The sequence below is a fragment of the Octodon degus genome, unplaced genomic scaffold (assembly GCF_000260255.1).
Source record: "Octodon degus isolate 3935 unplaced genomic scaffold, OctDeg1.0 scaffold00005, whole genome shotgun sequence".
In the NCBI taxonomy this organism is placed as follows: Eukaryota; Metazoa; Chordata; class Mammalia; order Rodentia; family Octodontidae; genus Octodon; species Octodon degus.
Window position 1 is genome coordinate 17,454,502 of NW_004524581.1, and position 24,719 is coordinate 17,479,220.

The window sequence follows — 24,719 nt, forward strand, 5'->3', positions numbered from 1 at the left end:
GGAGGAGGCCAGAGACAAGATTCTTGGTGGATCACACTGCCGTGAGGGACATCCAGGCTCAGGAGCGCCACTGCTGGAGCTCTCTCACTGCTTCTTGTTTGGTCTAGGAGTGACCTCCGACAGGGTGTCCCAGGCTCCTACTAGAGCCAAGGTGGGGCTCTATGGATCTGGGAGAAGCTGCCTGGTAGCATTTTATCCCAGAGTGTTTAAGAACAGGGTTCAGTTTGGGGACAGACATCTTTGTGAAAAATTCTGGAACTTGCTTCTTGCATTGTGATACGTTTATCCTCTGCTTTCGTGAGCTTAGCTATGCAAACCCCAGTCTGTCTCCTCTCCCAGCTCCTCCTTTGCTTGCAGTTGTGCCGTGTGATCAAAGCATAGTGTGTGCTACGGTGTGCACGAGACTGCACCTCAAAGCGCTGTGTGCTCAGAGGCCAAGGCTGTTGGCTCAGGAGTCCACAGTGCAATGCGCGGAATGCGGGTGGAGCCCAGGCAGAGGAGGCGGGTCCCGGGGGCGGGCCTGCCTTGGCTCCTCCCTCCTCTCCGATGCTTCCTGGCCAGTGTGAGCCAGCAGCTTTCCTGAACCCAGACCCTTCCACCAGGCTGCTTCTGCAGCAGAGGCAGGAGACTATTGACTGAACCTTTAAACACACACACACACACACACACACACACACACACACACACACACACGCCCAGATGAGCCCCTCTTCCTTCAAGTGGCAGGTGTCTGGTGTAATGCCTTAGCAAAGAGATAGTAGCCGACTTCGGGATCCACAGCTTACCAAGCCCTGCCTCGCACCTTTCCCTACACTGGGGCGCTTCTTACTGATGTGACTTCCTCCATTGTCACCTGCCCAGAGCCTGGCCCCTGGTGGGCGGTGTCTTCAGGTAAGATATAGCTTCTCTCGTGGTTGGTAATCAGGCGCAGTCCTGGGAGGTCCCAAAAAGAGGCCTTTGGGGACACAAGGAGGAGAGGGATGGCGCAGAAGGGAGGGTGGGGACTGTTCTTGGGGTCACTAGATCTGGGTTTGACATCTGACTCTGCCGTGGATTTGCTGAGTGCCATCTTCTCACTCGCTGGGCTCCCCCGCCGCTGCCCTGCCGTGGTGGTCTCCTCCTCCGAAGCAGAAGCTCCCAGAGCCGCGACCCCCCGTGCAGGCCCAGGTTGTGGCCAGCACCAGCCCTGCCCATCGTGCGGTATGCTGCCCTCTCATTCTCACCACAGATCTTGGTAACCTTCACGGACATTCTTTTCCTTTTCTTTTTTTCTTGTGTGTATTTAGTACAGGGTCTACAGGATCTCACTGCGTAGATCGGACTCGCAGTGATCCTCCTGTTTTCAGCCTCCCACGTGCTGTGGATTACAGGAGTAATACACATGCCCAATCTCAGTTGCTGTCTCAGTGTGCCCCTGGGGCAGAGCCAGCACGGCACAACAGGGATCGAACCCGGGTCTCTGCTTCTGTCTAAGCAGGTGCTTTAATCCACTGAGATTATCTGGCCGGTCCTATTTTTTCTTTTTGTATACTGAGAACTTTTACCTTTTCACTTCAAGGAAGTACTTGGTGGCTTTTCTTTGGTCTACTTGCGTTGCTGACAACATTGCTCTTTTATTTTGGTGCCATTGTCAAGTAAAATAAGGATTATCTGAACACACACACCAAGGCGCTGACAGCCAACCTGGTAACCAAGAAGGCTGCCAACTGACTACTGTGGTTCACACCTGAAATGTCTGTCAAAGCCTCAAGCGCTCAGAGGCAGGTCCTGATCCAAGGTGGGGCTTTTAGAAGGGGCTTGGGTCACGGGAGCACCACAGCCATCTGTGGAAGAATCCACGATTGAGCTCATGGTTGACTGTGCTGTTGGAGGGGGCCCTGGTGGGCTTCCGGGTTGTGTTCCCACCACGCCGCTTCTGCCTTGGGGCCAGCCAACTATGAACCGAGAATCCTCTGAAAACCCCTTGCTGGAAGTAGCAGGTGTCAGGTACGGTGTCTGGCTAGAAGAACGTGATGAATGTAGCTAACAGGCAGATGCATATTCAGCACTGATATGCCGAGACAAAGTGATGATTTGTGTCCAGGGCAGGAGAGAGGACAGTGGGAGTTTTCATCCTGTTGCTCAAACAGGTGCACAATTTAAAATGTATGCATTATTTATTTCTGGAATTTTCCACTTAATATTTTCAGGCCATGGTTGACTGGAACCACAAAGGCGTGACCGTGAAGGAGCAGAGGGCTAAACGCCAGGGGGCACAGTGTGCTGATCAGGAAGCCGTTCTGTTGGGTTGTGCAGGGTGGGAGACCAGGGAGCCAGCCAGAGCCGCTTGACAGTTGGGACAATGACTGAAGATTTAATGAGATGACAGGTTGGGCTGCTCCAGTTCCCGATGCCAGCGAGTGGAGCGCATCTCTGTGCCCGGGGGACGGAGTTATGCTAACTGCTTGTGAAATGCAACTTCTTTCCGTCTAGCATCTGCCTTCCTTCCCCAGCTTCAGCCCCTTAGGAAATTCCCACAGATCCGGTGAGCTCCAAAGTGACACCTTCCACTCTGCTGCCACCAGTCCTCCAGCACGGGGTCTCCCTCACTGGGGCCTCCCTTCTTGCTCAGCAGGGGACGGGGACGCAGGCACCTGAGGGCCCCGGAGCAGCAGGCGCAGTTCCAGGTCCCTGGACACAGCACACAGTGGCAGCCAGGGTGAAAGGCACCTGCATGTCTTACGGGTCCCCAAGGAAGCTCGCTTGTCACAGCGGCTCAGCGCCTTATCTCTCAATCATCATCCCAGTGTGGGGAGGGTCGGCTGCCATGGTGCTGCAGAACAGCAGCTGTGCCTATGGCCGGGTCGCTGCGGCACAAGCGGGTTAATGATGCTGCTGCCTGGTGGAGGGTGCGCAGTGCTGGCCTGACCTCCTAGTTCTGGGCAGTCACTGCCAGCTGGGGCCTGGCACTCAGTGGGGGGCAGGCCACACCTGCCTCCACCCCTCTTTCTGGAGCCCTGCTGTGTGTCTGTCACCTGCATCAGAACCACCACAGGGCAAGCCATGTGGCCCTAGTCCCGGTTCTGCTCTCAGAACTGCTGCTACTTTTTTTTTGCGACTAGATGTGAAACTGGCCTTCTCTGAGCCTCAGGGTCTCCTCTATAGAGCAGAGATGACAACAGTCCTCTGTGGACACAGTTGTCATGATGGGACTTGTTTTATGCACCAAAAGAGCTTGGAATAGGGATTGGGATCTAGCAGGAAAATAGCAAAATAAAAACACACTATCGTGCTCTCCTTAGGCCACTCTCCAACCTTCCCTCCCTTCCCACCCTGGCTGCCTTGCTCAAAGGTGGATCTGATCATGGCAGATCAGATGTCAGTGGTAAGAAGCAATCTGACCCTGCCGTCAAAGGCTCCTTGTGTGTGGAAGCTAGCGTCTTCTCACGGCCTTCAGATCCCTGCTTTGCATCCCAGCCGCATTTCTCACTGGCACCCCATGTCTGTGCCTGCCCTCGCCAGGTAGCCTTCTGCATCTGCTGCACCACACTGCAGACCTTTCCTCTTTCCTACTCACTTCCTTCTTAGTGGGCTGGGTTGGAAGGCAGAGAAGCCTCCCTGGCCTCTCCTTCCCTATCAGAGCAGATCCCTTTCCTTGCCACACCCCCTCAGAGCTGTCCCCCTAGGGATCACTGTGCCATACAGCATTTGTGCTTGTTCAAGTCCATGTGTGTCTTCCACTGAACCCTTTTTCCCTGCCATGGTAGACTCCTTTCTGGCCAACATGGACAGAGTTTTAGCGAATGGATGGTGAATGGCTGAGTGAGTGCAGTGCCCAGTGAGTGCTTGTTTGATGAGAACCTTGGACCCTAAGCAAATGGGCGGCTCCCAGCAACCTGCAGGGACTCAGCCGCTACTCTGCCAGTGTAGAGGACAGCTGCCTCATGCTGGTGGCCCTGTAGGGAAGGCTGGGTAGGTCTGCTTCCCGCAGCAGTGCTTGCTCCTCTCCCGCTTGGGCGCAGGTCCCTCTCCTGGGAAGACTGGTGGGTGTCAGGCAAGGCTGCATTTTCCGGGTGCCTACAGGCTGCCACCTGGCACATGCTCCCCCTACCATTAGTAGGTAGGCTTTTCTTCCTTGTACCTTGATTGAACCTGGCCTGCTTGACCAATAGAATCTGGCGAAGGTGACATTGTGGGACTTCCAGATTAGTTCTGGAGAAGCCCTGCAGCTTCTGCTTGGGCAACTTGGGAAGCAGATGCCATGCTAGGAGACAGCCAAGCGGCATGGAGAGGGTCTGTGTAACTGCTCTGGTGGACGAGGGCTGCAGTAGACAAGCACACTGGTGGACAGTCTCAGCCTTATCCACAGGGGACAGCCGAGCATCGCGAGCCAGCCATCTGAGAGGCTCAGGCCAGTCCCAGCTTCCAGTGACTTTCCTCCCAGCACACCTCAAGGAACATCTGGAGGATGAGCTGCCACAGAGCCCAGTCAAGTCACAGATACGTGAGATGAGGTACATACCTGCTTCATGTCATAGAGCTCTGTGGTGGCAAGAGATCAGCAGAAGATTGGACGTGGGGCCACCGGCTTCCCAAAGGCAAGTGCCTGTGGACCACCTCCCCATCTCTGGGACAGTACTGCAGAAGGTTGATGATTTCTCAGGATGTGGAGCGAAGGACTGAGGGTGGGGTGGGGACTTGTCTCTATGACAGAGCTCACCTGTCTGAAATGCTGTCTTTGATTTTCAGACTTGCCTGGGGCAAGATGGCACAGGAGGGTTTCAAGATCTAGTTTCCTTAGGTTGTGGGGAAAAGCCAAGGTTCAAGTGGATAGATATGATGCCTTCCCCACACCCCAATTTAGTCCCTACTTTGCCCATGCCTCCATGGAAGGTGCTGGAACATGGAAGGAAGAAGCAGCAGTGGCACACCCACTCTGGGGCAGATGGGGGACCTCTGTGCTGCATTTGATATTCATAAGAATCCGATGAGAGTGCAAGTGTTGCCCCATGTTCTAGATAAGACGCTGAAGCCAGAAAGGACCGGCGATGTGTCAACCAGGAAGAAAACGGTAAAGCTGAAAAAAAAGGGTGTTATCTCTCTTCGTAATGATGTCCAGATGGGCTTACAGATACTGGAAAGGTCTCTCCAGCCACTGGGCAATACCTGCAACCCCCTTGTTATTGTTTTGCTACTTTTGTGAAGTCCCAGATCCTGCCAATGCTGATCCTTGCAGAGTGATGATACACTAAGAGGTTAGCATGAGGTCCAAGTTCTCCCCCAGAGGTAGTTGTGATGGGAGGAAGGGGGTGAGGCAGAGGACCTGCAGGGGCACAGGAAGAGGATGACAGGAGCAGCCCAGACTCCTCCAGGTGGAGACACCTGGCATGGCACCTGGGATGAACCCCGCCTCTCCTTGGGCTGCTCTGCTACTAGCCCTGTGACAGCTCCGGAGGACATCCGTTCCTCTCACAAGCGGGTTCTGTCCCTGGCAGGGAGATGTGCCTGCTCAGTCTTCATCTCTGCTTGGCCGGCTTCCTTCTAAAGCTCCTGGGAGACTGTGTTTAGCTCTCAGCTCCAAACTCAGGGAGTGGCATTAACCATGTGGCGTAAGGCCAGAGCAGCAGCCGGGGTGGGCAGAGAGGGGGGCTGCTTCCTGATGCAGCAACTGCAGAGGTCCTTGGGGAGGAGGTCCAGGGGGCTGGAGAGGTTTCCACCCTCAGGATGCTGGGCAGCCTGTGGGGGCCCGGGCTTGGCTCTCGCTCCTATGTCTGCTCTTTGGGGTTATCCAACTCCTGGGATGCAGAGGCGTCTTAGTATGGTGGTCCTGAGGGAAATGTTACTGTTTGAATGTAAACTTTCCCTCAGATCTCATGTGCTGAAGGCTTAGCTGATGAGCTTTGGGGGAAGTGATTGCCTGTAACTTCATTAGGAATTAATCTGTTGATGAAATCATAATTTGATGGCATCATGAGGGAAGGGAGAGAAACAGTATGTGGGAGACCCCACTGAACAGAGTGGATCATGGGAGTGCAGCCCTGGGGTCTAAATCGGATCCCCAGCCCCTTCTTCTCTGGTTGCCTCTTTCTCTGCTCCCTGGCTGCCCTCAGGTGGGCAGCTGTCCTCTTCCATGCCCATCTGCCATGCTGATTCTGCTTAGACGTGAAAGCAGCGGAGCCCCTGGACCATGGACTGAAGCCTCTGAAACCACGAGCCAAATCTCCCTTCCTCTGAGCTGTTTAAATCCGGTGTTTTGTTACAGTGAAAAAAATCTGACTAATGCACATGATGCCTCCAGTGTTACCGAGGTAGGTTGAACAGAAAACCTAAGTGCCCGTCTGTTCTTTATGGAGAGGACAATCACAGGAGAGGAAAGACCAGGTGACCTCAGAGATCCCTCACTGGGCTTGGTGCCCAGACTCTGAGAAGGAAGAGGGGACAACGGGTTTTGCTCCTGACATTTCCTCCAAATCCCAGCCTCCTGCCACCCTGCTCCTTCTGTTGTTTAACTTTCCCTCAGCAAGGAGGTTTTGCTCCTCCCTTTTTCTGTCTTTCCCTTCTTCCTTTCATGCATTCAACTTAGGCACTGTGCTAAGTTTTGGAATATCCAGAGGCAAGCAAAATAAACATAGCCCCTGCTCATAGGGGCTCTTCCTGATTCCTATAGGAAGTGGGGAGCGGTAGATGGGTTATAGGATGTACATAGAAGCTGGGTGGTAAGTGAGGTGGAGATGCTGGTGGTGAGCTCTAAGGATGGCAGGAGAATCAAAAGACCAAGAGAACTTAGCAAGATTTGGGGAAGGGTTGGCTGGAGCAGGTGGGTGAGGAGAGAAAGATGTCGAAGTAGACCCAGGACATGGACCAGGATAGCTGAATTCAGTGCTAGGGACACCTTTCGGCAAGGCTAGCTGGGAAACTTCCAGCCTGGCACAGCTGCCCCCGTGCTTGGGCAAAGGCGTCTGCATTAACTCTGCCAGACAGAGCAGGTCTAGAACCGGACTTCGGCAGCTCTGGGGCAGCATTCTCACCCAGAGTTATCTCCATTTCTCTCTTTTTCCACCAGCCTGGGAAGTCTGGCTCCTTGCTGCAGTGCAGCATCCCTGCCAGGCGCTATTCCTCCCTCTCGGGCTCCTCTCTAGTCATTGCCGAGCAGGGATGAGGGACCTGCCCCGAAGGCCAATGACCTGCCTGCCCATCCTGCCACCCCAGGCCTAGAGATCTCTGAAAGCAGCAAAGCACTGGAAACAGACCTGCTTTCCACCTAGGGAGGACAGGAAGGGCCTGGCTGGGGCTCCTCGCAGCACACTTGATTGACCCCACCTGGCCATCCGGATATGGTGGTGGGGCGCAGAGGGTCTCAAGCTTGTGGGCTGGGCCCTGCAGCCTGTAAACACTCCTGCATCATTTAGGTGGCTGCCAGATGGGCCTGGGTCGTGGGGAACTGGAAGAGGAACATGGGCTGGGCCTCCCTGTTCAACGACTTCCAAAGATTTAGTGGTTCTCTGCCTCCAGCCTGGCTAACTCTTTGTGGAGCTGCTTTGAGCAGTGCACCCCAGCCCCCTATGATGAGTCTAGAAGAAGCCAGTGCACCAGGGTGCCCCCCTTTCCGGCAGGAAGATGGTACACTTCTAGGGGTCCTATGCCTTTGTTCCAGAGAAACCCTGACTCTTCCCTGTGGACAAGAAATGCACCCCTGGTTCCCACCATGTCTGCTAGAGCCTGGCCCACCTGTGGCTCCCCTCTTTGTAGGCATGCAGTTCATGTACTGCTGGGTCCCCTCCCTGCATCTTGTATGTACTCTCAGATCATGATGGTGATCTTCTGTGTATGACTGTGGCCACTCAGACCTAAGGACAGGGCGAGCTTTGCCTCGGGTCTTTGTGCCTCAGTCGGTTCTGACCCTGCTGGTGGCCACCCCGGTTGTGAACACTGAATCTCAGTTGCTGTGACCAAACCTGGGCACCTTCAGTCATTGTTGCAGCCCTGTCTGGGTGGTTGGGGCCTGGTGCCAACCCTAAGTGACAGCCAAGGAGATGAATCAGAGACGAAAGAACCCTGTCTGGGAGCCCACAGATGCTCAGTGCTGAACCAGGATTGGAACTCTTGATTGCTCAGAGCCCTTGGTGGGTGCCTGATCCACTCCATGTCACCTCTAGCTAATCACATAAGGCTCTTGGGGGCCTTAATACCAGATCCAGTGAGCTGGAGGGGACAGAGAGAAAGAGGAGAAAGAAGGCCCTGGGGGTGGGAGCTGGGTGGCGCAGGAGGTGGCCGAGTCCAGCCACACTATTCACTGTGACCTTGAGCAGTTTGCCTCCCAGTTCTGAGCCTCCCTTTCTTCCAGTGTCAAACAAGGACACGGATCTGTGTCCAGCTTTCTTACTCAGCGATGCTGAGGACCAGGCTGGGGTGTGGGAACGGGCCCTGCAGATGGGGGCGGGCGCCTTGTCCCCACAGAGCTCCTGTCCCGGTTGTGCCTCAGCCAGGGCCCACAGCAAAGCCTGCAAGCTGCTGGCATCCGGGCATGGAGCCTGCCTGAACCTCCCTCATGATAGCTTGAGCTTGAGTGATGGGGGCCACAAATGGCCTCTACCCGTGGGATGGGACCTACCACCACTGTGCCTTTTCCCCCACTTGGCCAGTGTGGCTTCAGGCTGCCGGCAGCTTGGGAAGCAGACAGACCTTATCAGAAGCCCCCAGCCACTTGGTCTCGTTTCTGGGAACAGCCCACACTCGGCAGCTTTCTTTCCCAGGGGCTGGTGCCAAGCAGGCTCAGCCTCAGGGGCTGGCAGGACTCCAGCTGTTCTGATGTGTTTCCCTCGGCAACAGCTGGAAGATGGCTTCATCCAGGGCACGAGGAGACCCAGCTGCTGGCCTCTGTCAGCCTGGTCACAGCTGTGAAATGGGTGCAGGGGTGGTGCCCCCCCCCGACCCACAGAACCTTCTGCTGCACATTGTGGGGGACAGCTTGGGGTCTCTATGAAGCTCTTTGGGAGGGAAACCACAGGGCGAACTCCGGCCAGGGTGGGTGTGTGGCTATATGATACATTCTTTCCTGGCACGTGGCAGGCCTTGAGTCTCATCCCCAGCACTGCCAGCAAAACAGACACCCGCACAAGGATGAGACAACAGAAGTACAGCAGGGTTCAGGCCCTGCCGGGTCACTCAGTGCTTCTGGGTGAGCTGGATTTGAACCCAGGCAGGGGAGCTCCCAAGCGTGGGGTGGAGAGTCCTGGTGCTCCCATCTCCCTATCTCTGTCCAGGGATCGCTTTGCCCCACAGGAGGGGACTCTACTTACAGAGGCAGGGCAGGCCAGCTCTGTGTAGGTGCCCCTCACAGATGCCAGACAGGGCTGTGCGGCCAGGGTGCCTAAGAAGTGCTCAGGTGCCAGGCAGGGGGCCTAGGTGGGGCCGGTGGGTTGTATGAGGCTGCATACAAGTGATTCGAGATCTGTGTGCTGGGTGGCTGGGTGGCCCGGGGTGGGAGGGCCTGAGCCCTTCTGTGATGTGCGGAGCCGTCTGTGGACAGCAGAGGTGGAGAGTGAGAGACGTCATCCTGCGCGCCCGGCCACTGTTTGGGGAAGCTTCTCTGACAAAACCATGCACTAACAGGTCCTCTCACTGGCTGCGACAGGGCAGCTTCTTAGAGAGGTGCTCCTCACTTTGCACCTGGCCCCAGCTGAGCTTCTCACTGTCCCTGTTCTTGTCCCCACTGACCCTCCTCTGGGCCTTGGCTCTGGGTGTTTCCCCGTCAGGTCCCCTTAGAGCCCAGCTTTGAGGACATGATGTCCCCCTGCCCTGAGCCCCTCAGTCCCAGGACATGAGGCAGTAAGGAACAGAAGAGAGCATGGTGGGAGGGGACTCCATGGCTCCTCCAGTCCCCCTGGGCCTGAGATCCTGGAGGGCCAGTCTACAACTCATTTGGGTCTTGGGTTCTCAGGATGTCTACAGTTACACTGATAAAAGGGGGAGCGCAGGGGCCAAGGGCCAGGGCCATGTGTTTGCCTGGGAGAGCTCTGGGCTCCGGGTTCCCTTTCCCTCAGCCACATAGTAGCAGAATCCAAGAGCTGCTCTGCACTCTTAGATAATAGTGTCGCTGGGGTGCTCCATGGGCTGCTTCCAAGAACATGACAGCTCAGAGGAGGGACTGGGTGTGATGGTGAGATTTTGGGTGTGGTGGCAGACTGATACAGTTCTCTGCCTGACACAGTCTTGCCATGGTGGGGTGTGACCGTCTGCTTGTGGCTCCCACTAGACCCGCTTGTTTCTTTCTTGCCCCTGTTCAGAGAAGCATGGCCCTCCTCCTTTGCTCTGGGTCATGGGAGTGGTGACATTTTAGAATACCGTTAATAGCTGACATTTATGGAGCACAGGTGGGCGTTCTGCTGAGCACTTGCATGAGCTATCTAATGCTCATCTGCCACCAGCTTTGCTGGCATGACCCAGGGACCACCCTGCCCCATTTTGCCAGGGAAGCTCATTTGTCTCTGTGTCTGGCTCGTCTCCAGAGGCATGGATTTGCCAGGGCAGGACCAGGCCTCATTCGGGTCGGCAAACCCCTCAGGCCCAGTGGGCAGTGGATGCCTCATACCCATGGGCCAGTGTAGGGGCAAACGACTGACTCTCCAGGACTTAACAAGTGTTCCACTGGGATCGTCTTAAATGGGAGAGCTGGATTCCATGTGGCCTGTGCATGTGTGTCACTAGGGCACGGAGAGGGGAAACTCGGGGGTGGGCTGTGGATTGCACTGCTTTGGAGTTTCCCAGTGTGGTGGCCTGGGGGACAGGACCTAGGATGCTATCTGATAGGGCTGCGGTGAGGAAGAAAGGAGCGTCAGGCATAAAGCTCCCAGAATGTACCTGCCCATGCTAGCACCGTGTAATGTTACTATGATTAGCAAATAGTCAGGGGTGGAGGGAGAAAGACAGAAAATACACTGGTAACAGCACTCGGCCATGGGCCTGGCAGGGCAGGAACAGGTTGCTGCGGTTTAGGCCTAGAACGCCCACAGAGGTGGGGCTCGCGGCAAGTGTTAGGTCATGATGGCAGTGTGCGTGTCTGTGAAGAGCTCAGAGCTGAGTACGCTGTTACAAGGTGGAGTCTTGTTGGAAAAAATGGGTCAATGTGGTGTGACCTGGAAGCGTGTGGCTCTCTCCCGGATCCTCACTTGGTGCTCTGCCTCCTGGCTTCCTGCCATCCTGCCACGAGCCCCTCCTTGCCTCACCCCCACCAGCACCCGGTCATGTATTCTGATCTGCTGGTTCTGTCTTGGAACCGGCCGACCACAGACTGAATCCACCGTGACCGTGAGCCTCAGTAAACCTCCTTTCCTTTGAGGGTGGAAAGTTAGGTGGTTTGTTCCCGGGATGGGAACATGTCTACAGCACAGGCACCCCCTCCCGCTCTGCCTCGCAGCTCTCAGCAGCTGCCGCAGCCCTGTGTGGCTAGGAGCAGCACACCTGGTTTCTGGGAGCACAGTGTGCGTTACTTGAAGGTTATGTGATGTGGTGGCCTCTGAAGGAGACCTGTGCCTGCGAGGGCAGTGCCGTGGGGTGCCACAGAGCGCACTGAGCCACCTGAGCGAGGAGGGACAGTGCCCTCAGCCAAGCATGGTGCAGGATAGCTGCCTGGGTGCCTTCTCCCCACCCCGCTGAAGTCCCGCACTCTGGCTTCCCCAGCAACTTGGACCAGCTTTCAGGGAAGGCAAGACAGGGGAAGAGCGGTCACACGGGCCAGGTTATCAACTGCATCTCCCAGGGAAAAATATGAAGTGGCTGGATGTGTGTGGGATGGATTGGACTAGAACTTCTGCTCTCGTGCACAATGGGGCTCAAGAAGGAGTTGAAGTTTGATGGGAGGAAAACAAAATTATATGTTTTGTGTCTACACCAATGGTGCTTATGGAAATCTCGTCACTGTTTTCCTTCCTGTATATGTAGGCAGGCTTCACTGAACAATGGGAGTGCAGTGGGAGAAATGTATGTTAAGGGTTTTTGTTGTGTGGATACCCCACAATGCACCCACAAATGGCAGTGGTGATGACGTTCCAAGGTGACACGGAGACTTAGGAGGCCACTGTCCCATATGCAGGCCATAAACGACTGAAACGTCATTATGTTACACGTGACTATGATGTCAAAAGATACTGAGGTGTGTGTGTGTGTGTGTTTATATAAACAAAATCAACTAAAACTTCTTAGATATCTCAAGGTGAAGAGATTATGGACCATTTTTATTTTCCTTAATATACTCCTCTGCTATACATTTCTAATTTTCTAAAGTAAACATGTACTACTTTTATGATTAGAAACACATAGGTAGGGGCTGGGTGTCTACCCTGTTCTTGTATCAGCTAGACTGGGCCAGTCAGTGGTGTGTGCTGGGTCCTGGGAAGACCCCAGGCCAGAGTCTGTGTTCCCAGAGAGGCCGCTCTTGCCTGAGCGCATGCATCCAGGACCCCATGAGCCCTTTAAGCCCGGCCTCTAATCCAGCAGTGCGGGGACAGTGATTTCTGCTTTGCAGATTGGTGGCTGGGGTCTCAGGGATGAGAATAACTTCCTGAGGCCCACCCCATCGCGGAGCAGCAAGGCCAGGCTGGAGCCCAGGCCCTTGCACTCCCCCTCAGCGTTGCTCGCCCTGAGGTTCCTCTGGCATCAGCTCACCCGGTTGTCACCTCTGGTGGACAGCAGGAAGAGGCTCTGAGACATTCTCCTCTCATATGTCCTCATACTTGGCAGGGATTTATGGCTTAGAGGAAGAAACAGCTTGGGGGCTTCTGCACCTTGTCCAAGGTCCCGCAGAGCAGAGCAGAGCAGAGCAGAGCAGAGTTGGAATTGGAATTCTGGTGCTCGGTGCCAGCATCGGAAGCTACTCAGGAAAGAGCCACGAGGTGCGGACGAGGGCAAAGAAATGAGGAGACAGGTGGGAGGCTACAGGTGAGGCCTACACCCGAGAGCACAGTGTTGGCGCGTGAGCACGCGTGGGTATCAGGATGGGTGGGAATGGCCCTGGGATGGAGGCAGCAGGGGGGTGACAGTTGGAAAAGGGGCAGAGGGAAGGAGAAAAGAGGCAGATGGGAAACAGTCCACGAAAGCCAAAATCTTCAAGTCAGACAAATGTTTATTTTATATAGTGTTGATAACAGGAACAAATGCTGATGGAAACTCACAAATAGCACGGCTGGTGCCAGCTCTGCAGGCCCAGTGGAAGTGCTAGGACGTGTCTCCCTCCCAGCAGGGCAGGCCCTGCTCCAGAAGTGGGGGCCCTGAGGCTGGAGCTTCGGGGAAACATCGCCAGCAGGCTGTGCCACCACTCAGGGCCTCAGGAGTGGATTCAGTCTCTGGAACTGACGCTGTCTTCCTTGCTGGGTCCACCTGCAGAAAGCATGGGGAAGGCTTCCCTTATGGCCAACGGTGAGCAGCGGGCCCTGTGTCTGCCCTCCTGGGAGGTGCCAGTAGGGAGCATCTGGCATCACTAGTGACCATTAGGAGACAAAACATAGGAAAACGCAGTTTCTAAGATGGGCATAGAAACAGAATATTAGTACATCAGAAAGGAGAGAAACAGGTCAAGGGAGGCCCGGAGCTGCCCCATTGTCCTGGCAAGAGTTTCTAGGCTGCAGCACAGGTAAAGAAACCCCAAATGTAGCCTGAAGGTAGAGCACAGGGAGACCCCTGCAATGGTGAGAGGAAGCCAGGTATGCGAAGTGCAGGGAGCCCAGGACGGAACGTGGAGTAGGGGTTGGGTGGAAAGCCCAGCAGAGGGCTGCAGAGAATGCCCATCAAGTATGGAGCAGAGCTTGTGGGACAGGGAACAAAGCCACCTGAAAGTCATGGAGATCACAGAGCGTGGAATGTGCACGTGGGTGGGAACAGCTCCTGTTCTCAGCAGGCAGTGTGGCAAACGTTTGTCCCCTGGAGCGCACCAACCAGCCTAATCTATACTCAGATGTTTGTTTGCCATTCTAGGAAAAATCCCATCCCCTGCTAGTTATGTTCTTTTGTCTGACTCAAATCCAAACTCAACCTTTTCTTTTGATGTGGGTTAGAGTTTGGGGACTGAACCCTGGTCCTCTGGTCCTCATGCATCTAGCTAAGCATGCGTGCTACCGGTGAGCTGCAGCCCCAGCCCCAGCCCTCTCTTTTGGGTAGGTGTCATGGCTTTAGTAGAACAGCCTTCCCCAGCCCCTTTGATTTCTCGTGCTTTAGCCTCGTTGAAAGATGTGAGTCTATGGTCCCCTGGGACATCGCCCATTGGGATTTGGTTGACTTCATTCCTGTGGTGACATCCACCTGGTTCCTCCATCCTTGGTATTTCCTTATACTCAAGATCCGATCTAAATTTTATATTCAGATTCAGTTCTTTTGGTAAGAATCCATCCTCGGTGGTGCTGCTTGTGTCTTAATAGGTAATAACACTTCGAAATAACACTTCGCCATTGATCAATTATCTGTATTGGTCACAGATTGCAGCTGCTGGTGACGTAGCATCCTGGCACCCCCACTATATTTTCATCTTGGATGGTGCTCATAGATGGACAACCTTGAATCTATTCATTTCTCCAAATTCAATCCTTAAAAAAAAAAAAATCTAACCTTAGTTTTTATAACAAAGAATGGTGATACATGGATATCACAAATCAAACCACGGAGTTACCCCAACACCAAAGGACTTTATGTGCCCATGGGGTCTACAAGGTAGGGTTACCTTGTCTCTGTTTGCCTGGGACTGAGGGTTTTTGCAGGGTTGGCAGTGGGAAGGCCCTAGGAAAACTCAGATTCTATGGCAAATTGCAGACTTGTATGTTCTGGGATTCTAAATAAGGAATTCTGTGTCAAAATTGTTGAGCTTTTGGTGTGGTCTAGAATGAGCCTTTTTTATACCATGTGAATAAGTGAGGGTTGTCTTCAATTTCTAGTGATGGGGCCCCCAGTCCTACTCCTACGATGCCCCATTCCACTGGTCAACAAGTTTGACCATTAGAAATTTTGGCCTTCTGGAAACCCAGCCCACAGAGCTAGGGGTAGGATGCCAGTCAGCCAGGGAGACCATAGCAGCCCATGCCAGCTGGTTTCTAAGTGAACATTCTCAGTTTGTCCTTGCTGTGACACCATGGCCTCTTTGTTTCCTCTCTATAGTCCTTAGGCCACAGCCCGAGGGTTGGCATTGGAGGGGTTCTGTCACCTCTGCAGAGGAGGGACCTGCTCCTCCCTGCCCTCTGGACTCTAGCTTTGCCAGTCTGGTAAGGCCCCTTCCCTGGCTCCTAGCTTATCCCTCTATGCCAGCTGTCCCTCCATGCTTGGGAGAGGGGTGCTCTTGAGAGGCAGATCCTGTACCCCTATGTGCTCTCAAGTGGCAGAGAGGGGCAGGGCCACCCAGCTCCTTCCATAAGACAGAGCTGGCTGCTCTGGCCCCCATGACAGAATGCCAAAGTAGAGCCAAGAAAGTGACTTCAGGGTGACTCAGGTCCTCTCCTTTCCTGTGGCTGCCCCGCAGCCCCTCCCATCCAGTCTCATGAGTGCTGCCGTCTCTTCGTCTCTTTGGTGCTCTCATACAGCAGGAGGTCAGGCCTGCTGGGCTCGGCTGCCCTTCCGGCACCAGCAGGCCATTGTCTTTGGACTGGCTGGCTCCATCACGATGTCATTTCTGTCTGACCCCCGGTTGGTGCTATTCTTTCTTTTGCCTTCATCCAGGGTTCCCAGCAGAGCCCCTCGACGTGTCCCTGCTTCCAGCCTGTCTCCAGTCCGGCCCGGAGGATGTCACCTTCCTGAAATGACTCTCTTATCCTGACTCGCCACCTTCCACACCCCACTCCCAAGACATCTCCTGAGAGCCTTGTTCTCTGGCCTCCACCGACCTGCCGGATTCCCTCCCTCCATGCTTCCTTCTTCCATTTTCAGAGAGACTCATCGGACAGATGCTACTGGGCTGGGGAGATAGCTCTGTGGTCTAAGCACCTGCCTGGCAAGCACAACGACCCGGGTTCCATCCCCGGTCCCGCATGCTAAGCTGGCCCCCCACTGTGCCAGCCACTGAAACCTGGGTGGTGGGGCACGCCTGTAATCCTAGCGCTGGGGAGGCTGAGACAGGAGGATCACTATGAGCCCAAGCTGCACAGTGAGACTCTGTACCGAATCAGTACATCAATAAATCTTTTTAAAAAATAGATATGGCCTGTACCCTCTTCAGTACTAAACGATACCTCTCTCTCGACTGATCTTCTTCTGGAGCGCCTCCTGACTGGCTTTTCCATCCTCACCGACCTCTTCCTCCTTAAACCTTCAGCGCTGGCCATCAGGGTCGTACACACATGGCCCAGTTTCTCCCCCCCTCCCACCTGCCCAGCAGCTTTTCTTCTCATTCCAGAGCCCATCTTGTCTGCAACAGAGACAGGAAGTGCTCGCCAGTCCTCCCGCGTGCCCTCCACAGCTCTAGGCTCCCTTGCTGGATGGCGGGGGCTGGGAGACTAGCTCTAGACCCAGCAGAAGTGGCATGTGTGACTTCCTGGCCAAGGCAGTTAAGAGCTGGCAGGAGGCCTCCTTCACAGCTCCCCTCCCCTGCCGCAGCTGTCATGGGCTCCAGATGGTGCAGGTACAGGGTGACACATCCACTGTCAGCCCGGTGCCCCACGTGACTGCGTCATGGATCGGAACTGCCGCCCCCACCCTACACTGGACAGATAACGGGAGCAAGAAACAAACTGCATCTTATGAGTCTTCCCACATTTGAGGGCTTTTCTTCCCCAGCATGGTTTAATACTAACTGAACATCTCCCTTGTCTGCAGTTGCCTTCTTTCCACCTGGAGCACCTGTGCACAGACTAAGCTCCCAGGGCAGTTGCAGCAATGATAGCTTTCATCGAAGCGACAAATGAAGATCACAGATGTCGACCTTGTAAATGGGATACCTTGTAAGACGTTCTCAGTGGTAGCACAGCCCATGAAAACATGCTCTTGGCCTTGACCTCCTGAGCAGGCTGCCGTACAACCTGGCCTCACCGATAGGACCCCGGGCCATGAGGCACATGCAAAGTCAGCCCTGGGACCCCGTTAGCTGTGTGACTTAGGAATACACCCACTCAAGCCTTGGATTCCTTATCTGCAAAGAGTCCAAGTGCTGTCAGAGCTCCGGGAGACCCAGAGACCCCATCGCTGGCTGTCTAGGAAGATTAACTTGTTCCTGGACAGACGGGATCGCAAGTGGCCAGTATTGTGGTGTGATGCTGCACCGCTCTTCTCAGCTCCTGGATACTTGGAGGAAAGAAGGCCAAACTGTGGCACAGTGGGGAGAGGGCCGTGGAGCTCTGGCCACAGCTGGCCACGTGGCTGACTGTGGCCTTGCCTTGGCTGAAGGCAGGCTGACAAACTAGGGCTCATGCAGTGAGGTGGGCGATCCCTAAGCTCACCAGAATATGAGCTGGTGCTTCCTACTTGGTGTCAGTCCCTTAGTCTGTGGCTATGCTTTTTGTTTTTGTTTTTTTTAACCATCTTATTCCCAGGGTCCTACTCAGCCTGGCTTCGACAAAGCACTGCAAAGGTTATTAGCTTTGCCAGAGGTTGAAGTCCTTGTTGGTGGGGTGTGTCCAAGGAGGCCAGCAGTCACCAGGTAGGGATGCAGAGAAAGGTGTCCAAGGCCAAGAGAGGAAGAGCTAAAAGACCAGCTGGACTTGTCCAGGATGGGGTTTCTCTGCGGCTTGCTGGGCAGGGCTCCTGGGAAGCAGCTCTCAGGCTGTGGATACAGGAAAGGCCATTATTTGCTTCCGTGTTGAGGCGGAAGCCTGCAGCACATATTCTTGACATATGTGGGCCTGGAGCTGTGCTCTGGCCAAGAAGCTGTCACCGAGGCAGTTAGCAGAGGAAACGGTGCAGGCAGCATTCCTGCTGTACTTCAGGGTGCTGTGTGGCTAATGGGGCATGCAGGATGTGAGGCTGAAGGCGAGGAGCTGGGGCTGGCGACCCTGCCAGAGGCTGTTTGGCCCAGCCCCGGAGAAGCGGGCATTAATGCTGCCTGAAGACCGAAGCTACCCGGCCCGGGCACCTGCTGTACACCAGGCACTGGCTTCAGGCCCGGTCGTCTGCAGCCAAAGAAGCTGTCTCTGGTCGGCCTGCCTCCGTGCAAGGCTAACCATCCTGTCTCTAAGGCAGACACAGTAGAGTGTCCACGGGGCCCAGGCGGGGAGCTGAGGACCAGTTGGGACCTCTGTGTGTGGTACTTCTCTGACCTTCGAGGTATGAGGGCAAAGGGGAGTGTCAGTGAGGATGGTTTCATGTGGCCAAGGTCTGGAAACCTTCCTGGCCTTTGGGATCAGGCCAAGTGGCTTTATCCTAGGAAGCAAGTGCCTTGCACGCCCTGTGCAGAGCATGCACGCCTACCGGAGCGCGCGCTGGCAACTCCACCTCCCATTCACACAAGTTTGCACTCACCCACACGAACGCGCAGGTAGGATGTTCACAAGGCACACTCGTGTATGCCCTATCTCGAGCTGACAGGCGTGCCCACGTGACCTCACCTACTTCATCTCCTCAGCCTCCATGGAGTCACCTTTGGACACTGCTGCCACGGGCCCACGTGGCCATATTCACGACACCGAAGTGTTCAGTCACACGCAGAAACCACACACGCGATCATATCCACACAGGCCCTGTCTCTGAGCAAAGCAACTCTGTCTGTTAAAAGAGAAGACAAGAAAGTGAGCCAAGCATTCTCAGCTGCTTTCTACCACTCCTGCCACTCTCAAAGACAATGAGCTGTTTTGTGCAGAATAACAAAAGCCACAGGGGTCCCAGCTTAGGGCCTCTCTGGGCAGGGGCCTAGCAGGCCCAGCCCCATCTGGATTTCATTCATTGCAGGTGGGGTTGCAGTGCCTTTGCAGCTCCATTCACGGCCTGGTCCCTCGGCTGCCACTGCAGGGGTGCAGCAGCCATGTAGCAGTGGGTTCTTCTTAAGGCCAAGTTTATCGCTAGCTGCCACAAAGCCTGTCCCAAGGCGAAGCCTTCTCCTGAAGGCCCAGGTGGTGGAAGTGGCAGTTGTATCCTGAAGGGATATTCAAGGTCACAATGGGGGAGCCGCACAGGCCCTTTCTTGTAAACTCTTCCATCTAATTTCACAAGCAGGGAAACGGAGGCCCAGGAAGGTGAAGGTCCAATGCTCAGCACTGTGACCATCACATCCCAGGTCTTTGGTGATGGTGTGACTGTCACACACTTTTGAATCAGCTCTTGAGGTACCCAGGATCTTGGAACTGTAGGGACCAGATGAAGCCACATGAAATGTGGCAGTGGTAGTGGTCAGGGTACAGATGTGGTGGGAGCTGAACTGCTCCCCTGACCCCAGGGAGGGTGGCCACTTGTCCTCCCCTTGCATCGACGCCTTGGCCAGGAAGTGAGAACTCTGCCCACCCCAAGTCTGGCTGTGCTCACCCGTGTGCACCTGCTCCAGGCACGCATATGCATGTGCACATGCATGCAGACATCCACTCACACTGGAAGCCCTGCCCCCGTGGCTGAGCTTCCTGGCAAAAGCAGGCAGAAGGAGCCAAGGTAAGAGCTGCCTTCCCTGGAATCCCAAACACACCTGCCAGTTCATCAGTGCTGACATGAATTTTAATTCTACGTCTCCAGCCAAACACTGGAGTCCATGATGTGAGGATGGATGCGGTCTGGTCCCTCCCCTTGCAGAGCTTGTAGTCCAGTGGATGGTCACCATGGTCACCAACACTGAGGTGAAAGCTCTGAGGAGAGCTAATAGGGCACGTCTAGTGAAGGTTTCAATGAGGATTTACCAAGAAGGGGCCAGAGATGGCCTGAGGGATGTGGAGTCCTTTGCCAATTAGAGGAGGAGTAGGGTGTCTAGGCATGTGCCTGTGTGGAGTCCATTGACAAGTAGAGGAGGAGTAGGGTATCTAGGCATGTGCCTGTGCAGAGTCTGTTGCCAAGTAGAGGAGGGGTAGGGTGTCTAGGCATGTGCCTGTCACTCTTGTGCCTTGAGCCTGGGACAGCAAGGACCAGAGAGACAGCAGGGGGAAGGGGAAAGGAAGGTCAGTGCCTCACAAATGTTTGTTTTTATTCTCTGGGCCAGATTTATAGAGCAAGGAATGAGATCAGCTGTGTGGTGACAGTGGTCACCTGGTGGCCCCACAGAACCTGAGGGAGGTAGGAAAATGGCACCTAAGGCAGGGCCACAGGAACCTCTTTCCTGGCACTTTGGGGCCATGGAGGGGCTCACTCCAGTGCCCGAGGCAGCCGGGGTGCTGCGCAGAGGCAGAGGGAAGCCAGTGATGGATGGATAGAGGGGGCTCACAGAGACGGAGCTGTGGAGACCAAGGTGCAGGTCTGCAGGGTGGGGCAGATGGAGCTGGCTCACCCCTCCACGCAGCCTCCCTCGGGCGGGTGGGGAGCAGGCAGTGTTTGTCAGCCCTTGTCCCAAGCTGCAGCCCAGAATATTAAACCACTCTCAGGTTTATCTCCCCCCCCATCTTGCTCATTTGAAATCCTTGCAAAGGGGGGTGGCGGTGGTGGTGCTAAGGGGGAGAAAGTTACTTTAATCCCCTGCTTCCTATCAGCCTAATTACAGTTTCAATAGACAACGGGCCTGGCTCTAAATGAGATCGGAGGACACAGGAACACATTATGTTGGTGCTAATAATGATCTGTCTTTGTTTTATCATTTCGTGTTGTTGCTTCTCATTCTGGCTGTTGCATTCCTAATGCCTCGAGTGCCTCGTGGAGATTGCCTCCTCTAGCTGCCAGGCCAGGACACAGTTGCAGACTTGCATATGAAAATACCCAGCCTGGTGCCTGCAGCTAACGAGCCAGCCACCATTTAAATTTCAATCAGCCCTTCTGTTTGTGTGAGTTTCTTGGATGGATGAAATTAGCAATTTTGAAAAATTGATTAAAATTGCTGGTTTCACGAAGCCTCAAAACATCAAAATCAATCTTTTTTCTTTTTGCTTTTAATACTCCCAAGTTCTTGTTGAACTTGCTACATCCACCGTATGAGATGAAGCAGTGATGGCAGGTGGATGGGGGGCCTGGGGCTAGGTGGGCTTGGCTCCTCCAGGCACTGGACTCGCCCCTGTGTGACCTTCTTAAGTGTTCTTGTCTCTCTGGGTCTAATCCTTTGTTTCATCTGTGGAAGAACCGGCATAGAGTGTTTCTTGAAGGCTCTTTAGGAGCGCGGGCACTACGCAAGTAGGTCTCCCGAGTCAGGTGAAATGAATGGATCTTTGAGGGAAAATCTGCATTTGGATGAGGGTAAGAATGCAAACAGTGGACAGTACGCGAGCTAACATTTTAAGTACCAGAGCAAACACTTTATATGCATTGTTTACATCCATCAAACCATCATGAGGAGACAGGGAGACAACCCAACCATGCCCGTTTTCAGATGTGGAAACGGAGGTGCACATCCTTCTCCATATCCAGCGGAATAATTCCAGGCATGGGTTATGCAGACCTCCCCGGTGCAGAGCTTTCCCGGGACCTAGCACAGTGTAGGGGACTCACTCCTGTGTGGCCCCCTGACCCAGACTAGGACTGTCGATGTTGGCAGTAGACAGTCCCGGACTCCCTGTCCCTGGGAGCTCTGTGGTGGTGCCTCGGGAGCTCTGTGTAGCAGCTCTGCAACTGAAAGGGGTCATCGGATGGAAATAGTAATGAAGGATGCTATACCCTATTGCCCCAGTACAGTGGTAATTGGCTTCACGGCACATACTCAGGGTCCTGGCCACAGGTGGGCACCCAGGAATGCTGTCCCAAGTGGCCAGTATGAGCAGAAAGAAAATGCTTTGCTGATGTGGACAGGACTACAGCTTCCTCTGGTGTCCCTTTGAGTTCTCCATTGTCCCCAGTCACCTTCCTTCATGATCTGGTTGGCCTGCTCCCTCCACTCTAGTCTGAGCCAGAGGAGTATCACATCCATTTCTGTCTTCTGTAGGTCCCCAAGGCACAGCTGCCAACAACCCTTAACCATGGCAATCACCTGGGACCCAGCACCTGCTCAGACCTCACCTGGCGCGGGAAGCCCAGAGCCCTGATCATGCTGGATGTGCGGATGTGGACTGGACCCTTGCCTCCCAGCAGCGCACTGGCCACATGGACGGTGTTCTGACTGCCCAAATTCTGTCTAGGGTCCTATACATATTTACTGAATCTCACTGAGCAGAGGACAAGATAGAGGTGCTCTGGACTAAGCATGTTTTCTAGGTCTAAAATCGAATACCAGCTCCATGATCAAAGGTTCGTGTCCTCTGCAAGTCCTTCATGTCTCTGGGCCTTGATTTTCTTAGTTGTCTGATAAGAACTATGAAATTGCTTTCTGATCTAAACACTGTTGAGGAGACATCGTGCTATGCACATGGGATGCCTGGTACAATGCCTGGCACCGAAGCAAGGGCTCCACCAGCAGGGCCTATGTTTCTGCCAGAGGAATCCAGGGTACCCCTATGGGGACCTTCTTGAGGCTGCTGGGGTCATCAAGGTATGACATCTACACCATGTGTAATCTCCTATTCAAGGATGTTAGCAGGTGGGCTGGACTGATCCTCAGCCTCATATAACAACACACACAATTCCAGACCCTACACGGCATAGACTACATGTGTTATGGCCCTTCAGGCATCCACAGATGTTGACATGATGATTCCGGTATCCTTGGGTGTCAAGGTTTGTTTTCCTGAACAGCAAAGTGGTAGGCATCCAAGGGTCAATCTGGAAACCAAGGCGGGAGATGGTGATAGAATGAATTCTATCTGCTTTTTCTTTGTGCTCCTGCCTCTATTTGTGATGGTTTCTTGATCAGTTTTGGTCTTGGGTACCACATGGGCAGGGCCACAGAAGTGGGTACTCAAGGATTCGTGGTCAAAGGAACTCACTGAGTCTGATATTGGCCAACACTTACTGGGTCGGAGAGGGAGAGAAACCCATGTCCATCTGATTTAAGCTGAAAGGCAGTGAATGTCCTCACATGGTAGAAGTCAGGGATGGCTGGACCCGAGTGCTATGAGCCATCTCTCACCTTCCCTTCCACCATGCTGACTTCCTTCTCAGGCTGGCTGTCCCCACCTCGTGGCCAAAATGGCCTGTGGTATCTCTGGGCTCACATCTTGCCAGGTGTGCAGCTCTCGCTGCAAGCAAACTCTTTCCAGTGGTTTTGGTCCAACCCTGGTACTGACTCTCCATGATTCACTGGAGATGTATGACCTTTCTAAACCCCCATGGCCAGGCCAGGAGCAGAGAACCAGAGGCAGCACTGGCCCTGCAGGAGGAGGACAAGAAGAAGCTAAGTGCGCCAAAGCAAGAGAAGTCCAGTCACCAGCCCCTGCCATGCGGCAGAGCTGAAAGTGTCTTTTCGTGTCCTCTGTTTGACACCCCTGCCCACCAGGTAATGTGTGACAGTAAGGCTGAAGTGTCTTGGCTCAGGCCTATTGAATGCATATGGTGACTGAGACAACTGGACAGGGTTAAATATTGTCTTATTTTGGGGGCCTGCAGAGTAGATGCTGAGACAAGATTTGGGTGTGAGATGTTTCCTTGGCAGTTTGTACCAGAAAGAGGGAATCTTAGCTCTGCTGGTGAGTGGATCCCCACTGTGGGCTGTGGGGTGCAGGTGCACAGCTTCTCATAGTGGCCAAGAACAACACACCCAGGGCTCTCCAAGAGGTCATCGATCAGCTCCTGAGTCCTTTGCAGGATTGGCTGAGGGCTGCTGCTCCATCTGGGGAGCAGGATCTTGCTCTCAGCTTGGCTTCCAAGAGAAATGCAGACCCCTGAGGGTGGAAGCGCTGATGTTTAAAGCACTGCTGCCAGCACTACACCGGTGGCCAGTGAAGGCCAGGAGAGAGGGATGCGGGGGGACGCCAGCTTTATCTGCTGTAGATAAATCCCGGGCATTTCATGTTAAGGACTTATTGTTAATTTTTAGGCACTTTCATTATAATTATATAGGAATGTGCTTTTTTTTTTTTTTTAAAGAAATGCTTTCTGAAGCTTTTAGGTATGAAATGTCATGCTTTTTGTAATTTGCTTTACAATATTTCAGCAGAAAAAAAGAATGATGAAGCAAGTAGGGCAAGATTTGAATGGCTGTTCAATCTCGGTGACAGTTAGATGGGTATTAATTATACTCTTTCTACCTTTCAGCAGCTTTCAAAACGTTCATAATCAAAAGGAGACACCGGGTGATGCTAGGATCTGTTTGCATTGGGTGGTGGCAGCGGCACTCTTCCCTACTGCGCCCTGTCCCTTCTGTCCCCAAGTGTGATGCTGGCTGGAGCTCTGGCTTTGCCTTGAAGCCGCTGTGTGAGTTAGGAAGAATCTCTGGGCCCAGTGTCTCTGGCTCTAACGGGGGTCAGGGCTGTTCCAGATTTCTAAGACCTGCAAGGGTATCCCTAGCAGGGTGTCCCGCTTTGAGGGCTGGAAGCAGTTCCCTATTCTCAACAGGAAGAGTCTTAGGAAGCCGACCTCCTGGGAACCTCAGGGGACATGGGGCCACCCGAAAGCCATTGCGGGACGCTGCTTCACCCACTTGTCCTACGTTTGCATCAACATGATGCTCCCGGCTGCAGTGATGTTGAAGAGGATTGTGCACAATTTTGTGAGCAGGGATGACCCAGCTCCCGGACCACACCGAGAAGCTAGTCTGCTTGTTACCCTAGAGAACCACATGCATTTTGTGGCTGTTGGGCAGAGCGTGCCGTAAAGTCCTGTTTGGTTAAACACAAATACTCTGTATCCGCATC

At 54.1% G+C, this 24,719-nt stretch overlaps 1 long non-coding RNA gene across 1 annotated transcript in view; it reads left to right on the plus strand.

The window, feature by feature from the left end:
* The window catches only part of LOC111818494, a 25,215-nt gene extending 10,709 nt beyond the window's left edge, over nt 1-14,506 (plus strand). Inside the window, exons 2-3 of the long non-coding RNA XR_002822472.1 lie at nt 12,718-12,915; nt 14,445-14,506. This is a non-coding gene — a long non-coding RNA (uncharacterized LOC111818494). The remainder of the gene's footprint in view (nt 1-12,717; nt 12,916-14,444) is intronic.
* Nucleotides 14,507-24,719: the final 10,213 nt, after the last annotated feature.